The 8,878-nt window shown below is 39.0% G+C and overlaps 1 long non-coding RNA gene across 1 annotated transcript; it reads left to right on the top strand.

Moving 5' to 3' along the window:
- The first annotated feature begins 2,971 nt into the window (after nucleotides 1–2,971).
- On the top strand, nucleotides 2,972–7,811 carry LOC141984194 (uncharacterized). Its single transcript, XR_012638679.1, has 3 exons — nucleotides 2,972–2,990; nucleotides 6,362–6,511; nucleotides 7,460–7,811. It is a non-coding gene; the product is annotated as an uncharacterized LOC141984194 (long non-coding RNA).
- The last annotated feature ends 1,067 nt before the right edge of the window (nucleotides 7,812–8,878 follow it).

Below are 8,878 nucleotides of genomic sequence, written 5' to 3'. Positions count from 1 at the left end.
ATTCCCAGCAAAGTGAGAAATGCTCAAAAGTAACAAAATTGTAAAGGAGAACAAAGAGGAACAAGCAGGCTGAATGGAGATAATGGATCAAATATTCCCTAATGCAACCCCACTGAGCTCTGTGGAATTACACTTGGGATGCATTTGGCCCAGTGACTCCCAAAATGATGTTAATGAGGAATCTTAACACCACTGCTAGAGAAATATCTGTTTAAACCATGCTGTGGCAGTTCATGTGAAAAAGTAAATGGGACATTCACACGAAACTGGCACAGCATGTGAGTGTAAGGCAACTGGCTATAATAAATTGATTTGGTTTCCCTCTCCCAGACTTAGGCAAATGTATTATATTGTTGCATTTGAGGTATTATAGTTAAGGTTATTATGTCATCACTTCCATTATGTACTACCCAAACCCAAAAAAGCCAGATTGTGCAAAATAGTTCCTTGTCCTAATGGAAGGAGAAACTCTAAAGTAAATTTAAGCCTGAATGAGTGACAAAGACCTAGAAAAATGTCCTTTCCACCTAAAATTAGATGGAAGAGTATCAGTCCATTAAAGACAAAGAAATATGTTGTAAAATGTGGTAACAAAGGAAAAATGTAATGGGTTTCTGACATAATTTTACTCTTTCATACAAAAAAAGGGATGACAAAAATTAGCAGGGAAATAAGATCTCATATTCTATGATCAGTTATATTTAAACTATTTTTTAAAAAATATTTTTATTAGGACCACCAGAAGTTAAATATGAACTGTTTTCACTTAAATTCTATGCTAATAAAAAAATTAGGTAGAACTCAGAGTGTTTTAAAAGTTTACTTACATAAAAAGAAGAAATGGGACAAAAATAATAAACAATAAAAGTACAGGACAGGATTCTGCAATCCTTACTCACACTGAATAATAATATAATTATGTAGCATGTTTCATTGGTAGATCTCAAAGCACTTTACAAGCAGGTGAGTATCATCCCCATTTTACAGATGTGGACACTGAAGTACAGAGATATGAAATGATTTGCCCAAGGCCGCCCTGGCAGAGCAAGGAATAGAAGGCAGGTCTCCTGAGTCCCAGTCTAGTGCTCCATCCAGTAGGACAAACTGCTCCATTAACAAACCTTACCAACACAAGTAGTCTTATTAAGTGCAGGTAACTACTCCTGTAAGTACTGTTCAGTATGAGTAAGGATAGCAGAGTCCAGCCTTCAGCAAAGAGAAGAGTTATTGCTTCCTAATCTAATCTCCTTTTTCAGTGTATGCAATGAAGGGTAATCAAGAGTCACGTGCAAGAAATCAACATTCATTTCAATTCCAATGATCACAGAAAAAAGACATTTAGCTTGTCACAAGTTTAGTAATGTTCTTTGAAGCATCTGGTACAATCACAGTGTGCATATGCTGAAATTTACAGCTAGAACACATCAGCTAAAGATCCAATAGTCATTACCTAGGATTAAAAAGACCCGACAACAAAATTTATGAAAAATTAAAGTCAAGCAACTTAGATGCTTGTGATTTGAGACAGATGGATGCATTCAGATAACATGACATAATGTGACATAAGCCGTCACCCTATACCAAACCAAAACTGAGCTAAAACAAAAAAAGACAAAAAAGTTTGATCAGGTCTTTAAATTGGTTTTCTTTTTTGGATACTTCTTAAGAGATGTGGTTATGGCATTGTACTTGGATTCTGGAGGTCACTTAATCTCTTTGTGCCTCAATTCCCATCTATAAAACATGGATTATAATACTTCTATTTCCCCCCCTCCCTTTGTCTGTCACATTTATTTAGATTATAAACTCTTTGGAGAAGGAACTGCCTCTTACTATGTGTCTGTACAGGGCCTAATATAGTGGGACCCTGACCTCAGCCTAGGATCTCCAAGTATTACTGCAATTCAATTAATAATAACCAACAAATTCTTGAGAATCTCTCAAGAAAGTCTGTTCCGATAAGATCCTCAGCCCAATTTTGCAGTCCCAGGAAACTGATCATTTGGATAAGGATAGAGAATTATGAATTCTTTTTTGAATGGAATGGAATCTTCTGAGATCCTCCTATCATGTCCTGTGCATATATTATATCAAAATAACTCTAACTTTAATGCAACAGGCTGTTTCACATTCTTATGGTACAATAAGTCTGTAAACACTACAGCTTTCCCAAAGACTTAGCTAATGATTGGATCACTTGCAAAGGAAGATCCCAGGCTTACTTTATAATATGAATTTCCCCCCTTCAATTGTATATGTTCTTTGTTTTGTACTCAACCTAATAATTCTGTATGTGGATAGGTATGTGAATTAATTCTTTATAATATGATGAAGTATCCATCCTTTCCCCCCAATGTCCCCCACTATCATATGCAGAAATAAACACATTTGATAGTGATACATTCTTTATGTGACCTCCACTGGCTACAACTTTTTAAGGATATCTAACTCACCCATGTGAGTAACTTAAAAGTTAGCATGGCAAAATCATTTTATAAGTGTCACATGGGATTTTTCCTTCATTTGTGTAAATACTGTGGTATTAGCATCTCTTCAATAAAAACCCAAAGGCAGGCAAAGGAATTAATTCCACTTGATCCCATATTTGTGTTACACAGATATCCTACTCTACACCATATCCCTCTGTATCATTACAATAAGACTTCTGGATTATTTAGTGGCTCTCATAGGTTTACAAAAATTTCCACAAAGTATCACGGGCAGCATGCAACCAGCACACTTCCACTATTCCAGAATTATCCTAGGGACCTTCAGGAAAGTTTGAGTCCTACCCTGGATTTCACAAATATAAGATTTCACTGCCTTTCATACCACTGATTATAACTTCACTTATATTTGACAGAAACTGTTCAGTTTGACACTTTGATGCTGGTTTTAAATCTATTGCTTTTTTCTAGTATTGATTTGTCAAGTCTGAGATTGGAAGGAGTTGGGGCAACAGCTACAACAAGAAGTCCTACATACTGCAGGTAATCTTTACCCAAAAACAAAAATCTTCACCATAGCTCAAACGTACAGACATTATGGAACTGAGGTCATGGAAAGCTTTCTTTGGTCACATTCTTTAATGAAGAAAATATCCATCTAATCTTGTCAATCATTCTACCATATCTCCAGGAATCTGTTCATCCACCTCACCTTTTTGCTGACTTTGTCTCCTATTCTGTCACTTCCTCAGACATTCCCCCCCCCCGCCCCCCAGCCTATTTTCACCTCTGTCTTTTCTTTTTGCCTTTTACATTCTGTGTCCCAGGTTTTGTTTCTCTGTCAAACTTCTCTTCGAACACACTCCAGAATCCTCCCTTGACCTATACATGTTCTCTGTTTTAGGCACAGGCTGCTTGTTCTTTCATGCCCCACCCAGTCAGATCTTGCTCTTCGCTTGACCCCCTTCATTGTTTCTGAGACAAGAGATTGTCTAGGATGTTGTGAAACTGAAAGCAACAAAAAATGTATTTTAGCTTATAAAAACACAGCTGTATTGGATATAACACTTTTCTCCCAAACTATACCCCAAAATACTTTCTAAATTTGAACAGTGAAAGTCAGTAGATAGTAGCATAGGGTATGAATTATAGCAAATTGGTGTAAAGACATGGTATAGTGATTTCATGAAAGTGTTCAGATCAATAACAGTGGGAACAAGAAACTAGATTTGTTATGTGTGCAGCCGTGCTTAGAAGTCACCAACTGAGATGAAAGTCCCATTGTGCTAGGCAATGTACAAACACATATTAAAGGACAACCTTCCCCAGAGATTTTATGAGCTGGAGACAAGACAGACATAGGAAGTACTCAGGCACAGAGGGATTAAGTAAGTTGCCCAGGGCATCTAAGCAAGCACGTAGTAAAGCCAGCAATCGAACCCAGATCTACTGTGTTCCAGTTCAATGCCTGAAACACAAGACCTGCAGGCGTGGAAGCATAAATAAGAACAAATATTTCTTTTAAGAGGAGATTTCAAAAGAGATGGAAAAGATACAAGAAAGATTTCCCTGATTGTACTTTCATAAGTAAATCAAATAAATAAATAAATAGAATAAGAAAATAGGAAATTTAGACTAAAAATCAGGGACAAAAATACAGTGAGACATACCAGACCGTGGAATAGGCTCCCCAGGGAAATAGTGCAATTCTCATCATTTGAGATAGCCCTAATTTGTAAGAAAAAAGTACTGGAATATGAATTGTGTATTGGCGGAGGGATGAGCGAATAGGATTTTTCCATCTCTAAATTCTATGGTCCCATAATACTAATTTGCTAATAAAGCTGTAATTTATACAATTCTATGAAAACAAGAAACATGCAGTTCTGAGGAAAAAAGAATGTGGAAAAAATGGTGAAAAAAACTGCGTGAGGGGGGAAGAAGAGCAGGAGCTGAAAGAAAAAAATCTCCCCAAAGTGGTCTGATTTCAGATGCCCAAACTGAGACACTGTGGGTCTGCTTTTCAAAGGTGCTGCTCACATCTGCAGCTCCCATAGACTACAGCCGGAGTTATGGGTGTTCAGCACTTTTTGAAAATCAGGCCCAAGGTGTCTCAATCAAGCTGGCCACCCAAAATTCAGACCACTTTTGAAATTTTTGGACATACTGAATCCCTTTCCTCCTCCCTTCATTTTTGTTTTGCTCTTTTTAGATTGTACTTAGGGTGACCAGATGTCCCAATTTTATAGGGACAGTCCCGATATTCGGGGCTTTTTCTTCTATAGGTGCCTATTACCCCCCACCCCGTCTCAATTTTTCACACTTGCTATCTGGTCACCCAGTTGTACTCACCTGGCCTTTTTTAGACTGTGGCTCCTTTGGGGTGGAGACAAAGTCTAATTCTGTGTTTGAAAAGTGCTCATCATATTTTGGTTGCTACTGCAATACAAATAATAATGGTTAAATACCACTAATTATAATTTGACAATCAATTACTAATTTGGCTCCAGTTTGCTAGTCTTTTTACATTATTTGTATATCTATATTTAGTAATTTTCTGGTGATTCATCTGGTTCCATTCTACTGATGTACAGCACTGCACTATGCTTACTTTACCTCGCATCTTTCACTACATGGATGAACATATCATTTGAAAGCTAATTGAAAGCACACTGAAATGGGGTAAGTCACAAACATTCATTAAAAGACAGGTCTTGATTTTGCAGACATGCTCATGTAATGGATTTAGTTTATCTCAAAGGCCCGTAGATACAGATCCATATAAATCACCATGTCACAGAGTCCAATATACTGTTAAACTCCACTGCAGAGTGCTCAATTTAGTGCAAATTCTTCTTCTTATTAAATACAGATAATAGTTCTAATTCTGTCAACAGAGTCCCCCAAAATTACTTGTGCTCTGAATTTCTACTCTGGTATTTTAATTCAATTTTATCTGTTTAAAAAAAAAAGAAAGAAAGAAAACAAAAGCTTTGTGCCTTTTTATTATAACCAGTTCACAACATCTATCATCATCTTCTATGAATTCCTTTATGTTTTTCCACCTATGAGAAAACTGGTCATTACTTGTTACGAGGCCTGTTTTTCTCCTTTTCAGGTCAAACAACGCATTGAAATTTAACTGTTCTCCCTGATCTCCCTTCATCATGAGTCGGGCTCATTTCAAATACCTCTGAGGCCTACATTGTGCTTTGTCTGAGTCTCATTCCCTCTCAGACACTGAGTGACTGCACCATGCAGCTTTGCACAAGGAACAGGAGGCTGCATTTGACTTTAGTTGTCCTGTCAGAGAAGTACTATGACTTGTAAACTTATACAAGAGCAGTGCTTTGAAAAAAGACAGAGCTGCTAGCAGAAAAGCAGGTCTGTAATAAGAATGCAAACACTCCAGGCAGAGAAATTGGAACAAGGAAGAAATTGAAAAAAATTGTCGTACTTATGCACATTCTTGTCAGGGTTCACTAGATGCTAACAGTTTATTTTCTTTAGCTGCTAGAGAAAACCTTGTGGTATATGAGAAACTTAGCAGGCAGGCTAGAACCAAAGAGTCTGGGCTCTCTGTTTCTGCTTCAAATATTTCACAATGAAATGTCTCTCATCCCCACCATCCCAGAGTACTCAGAAAACGTAACAGGATAAATGGTAACAGCTTGCAGGCGCAGAATGTTCTTAGGTGTAGTTTAGATATCAATTTATTTCAAACTGCCTGGCTTAACCTATGTAATCAAAACAGAAAAAATGATCAATTCATGACAGGATAAACATATCTTCTTTGATTTCTAGTCAACTGAACATGGTAAATGGAGAGTCTGCATGGTATTCTAAATTTTGAATGCCTGACTTTGCAACCTTAACAGTCTTATAAAACATTTATCACCCTAATATACTGGCAGGGCCGTCGGTGAAGAGGAATGGCGAGCGAGTGCCGGGGCAACAGAGTGAGTAAGGAACCTTCTTGCTCTCCCCTCCACACCCCGGGTGGGAGGTCAACTCTGCAGATGCACCTCTGGACTCCAGGTCTGCCCTGATCAAGGACAAGAACTGTGAGTGGAGTGCAGAGAAGGGACGGGCACATTAAAGGGATTTTTGGTTGTTGGACTTAAGAACCGGAGGGAAAAGGACACTGCCCAACTTACTTGGGGGTGGGGTCTTTTGCTCATGGTTTATGTTTATGAATCCTGTAAGCGGTGTTTTCCCAAATTAAAGCCAAGTTACTTCCCTCCTTTTATTAAAAGCTTCTTTGCTACACTCAGACTCTGTGCGTGTGTGAGAGGAAGTATTGCCTCTTAGAGGTTCCCAGGGGGTGGTGTGTAATTGTCCCAGGTCACTGGGTGGGGGCTCCAGTCAGTTTCATGTTGCATTGTTGAAAAGGAACCCCTAGATACTGAACCCGGCCCTTTTTACTGCCAACTCTGACTGGCAGATCGGTTACACTGTTATCTAATGACATAACAGCTTGGAGTAGAGAGGAAAGGCCCATTCAGTGGAATCTTTATGGGTACAAATAAAAGATTGTCTCTCTCACCCATACATGTTGGTCCATTTACCTCACCCAGCTTTTCTCTCAAAAATAGCTGCCAGCTTTACAGTCTTTTCAGTTCTTAACTACTGTCTGAAATAGATATAATCTGGCAATACATGCTGAAATATCTTGCAGGTTTCTCAGAAAATATCTTCCTCTAAATGCAAGGTATTAAATTTTGAAATAAACACAGAATCATAGAATCATAGAAATTTAGGGCTGGAAGAGACCTCGAGAGATCATCCAAGCCAGATCCCTGTGTTGAGGGAGGACCAAGTACACTTAGACCATCCCTGACAGGTGTTTGTCTAACTTGTTCTTAAAAACCTCCAATGATGGGGATTCCACAACCTCCCTTGGAAGACTATTCCAGAGCTTACCTATCCTTATAGTTAGAAAGCTTCTCTGAATATCTAACCTAAATCTATCTTGCTGCAGATTAAGCCCATTTTTCTTGTCCTACCTTCAGTGGACTTGGAGAACAATTGATCACCATCTTCTTTATAAGAGCCCTGAACATATTTGAAGGCCAGAGAAGTAGATCATATGATGGAATGGGCTACCGAAATACCCCAAGAGAGGCTTTTTTAGTACTGAAATAAACCCTCTATGACTGCGCACCCCTAGTTGTCAACTACCACCCCACACTGGAGCCGATACAGGGAGCTGATTAATCAGCTACAACGCATACTCGGTGAGGATCCCATCCTGAAAGAAATCTTTCCTGAACCACCTCTTCTGGCCTTCAAACAACTTCCCAGCCTCTCCAAGTTCATCACCATCAGCAAGCTCCCCACAAACTAAGACACACCAACTCAAGCAGCACCAGACCTTGCCAGAACAACAGATGCAAACCTGTAGACATACCTCCACTGCGACAGTGATCAACCCCCCCCCCCCCCCACACACACACACACTCCCCGAAAACATCTTTCAAGATCCACGGACCCTATACAACATGTGGTGTACCTCATCCAGTGCACTAAATGCCCCAATAGCAACTGTGTGGCTGAAACCAGACAATCACTACGCTCTCAAATGAATGAGTGAACTCACACAGGAAAATGATAAAAGACAAAAACACCACATCACCTGTGGGTGAACAATTTTCACAAAGCGATCACTCTACATCTGACCTATCAGTCCTCATCCTCAAAGGAAACCTGCACAACACTTTCAAAAGACCAGCCAGGGAACTTAAATTCATAACTCTGCTAGACATGAAAAATCATGGACAGGACAGACACACTGGATTTATGGCTTATTACAACAATCTATAACCTACTTACATCCCTCCACCCTTTTCCTCCCTCTGTCTAGAGGGGTGTTAATAGGCCACTTCACTTTGAATGGTCTCTTGAAATATGTGTTAATGACTTATGCTAAACAATCTGTTCCACCTTGTATTTTAGCTGTGACACTACCCAGACCAGAAGAAGAGCTCTGTGTAAGCTTGAAAGCTTGTCTCTCTCACCCATAGAAGTTGGTCCAGTAAAAGATATTACCTCACCCACCTTGTCTCTTATCAGGTCAGTCTTCTTTTCTCAAAACATGCCCAGTTTTTTTTAACTTTCGTCATAGGACAGGTTTTCTAAACATCTCTGAAATCTTTATAGTTTGTTCATATCTTTCCCAAAGTGTGGTACCCAGAAATGGACATTGTACCTCAGCTGAGGCCTCACCAGTACCAAGTAGATCAAGACAACAACCTCCTGTGTCTTACTTACAACATTTCTGTTAATACAATCCAGAAATTTTTTTTTTTTGCATTGCATCACATTATTGGCTCCTATTCTATTTAACCCCCAGATATGTTTCAGCAGTATGACTGCCTCGCCAGTTATGCCACATTTTGTATTTGTACATTTGATTTTTCCTTCCTAAGTGT

This window comes from Natator depressus, chromosome 3, assembly GCF_965152275.1.
Source record: "Natator depressus isolate rNatDep1 chromosome 3, rNatDep2.hap1, whole genome shotgun sequence".
NCBI classification, from domain to species: domain Eukaryota; kingdom Metazoa; phylum Chordata; order Testudines; family Cheloniidae; genus Natator; species Natator depressus.
The sequence above is the reverse complement of the archived record's forward strand: the minus strand, read 5'-3'. Positions and strand labels throughout refer to the sequence as shown.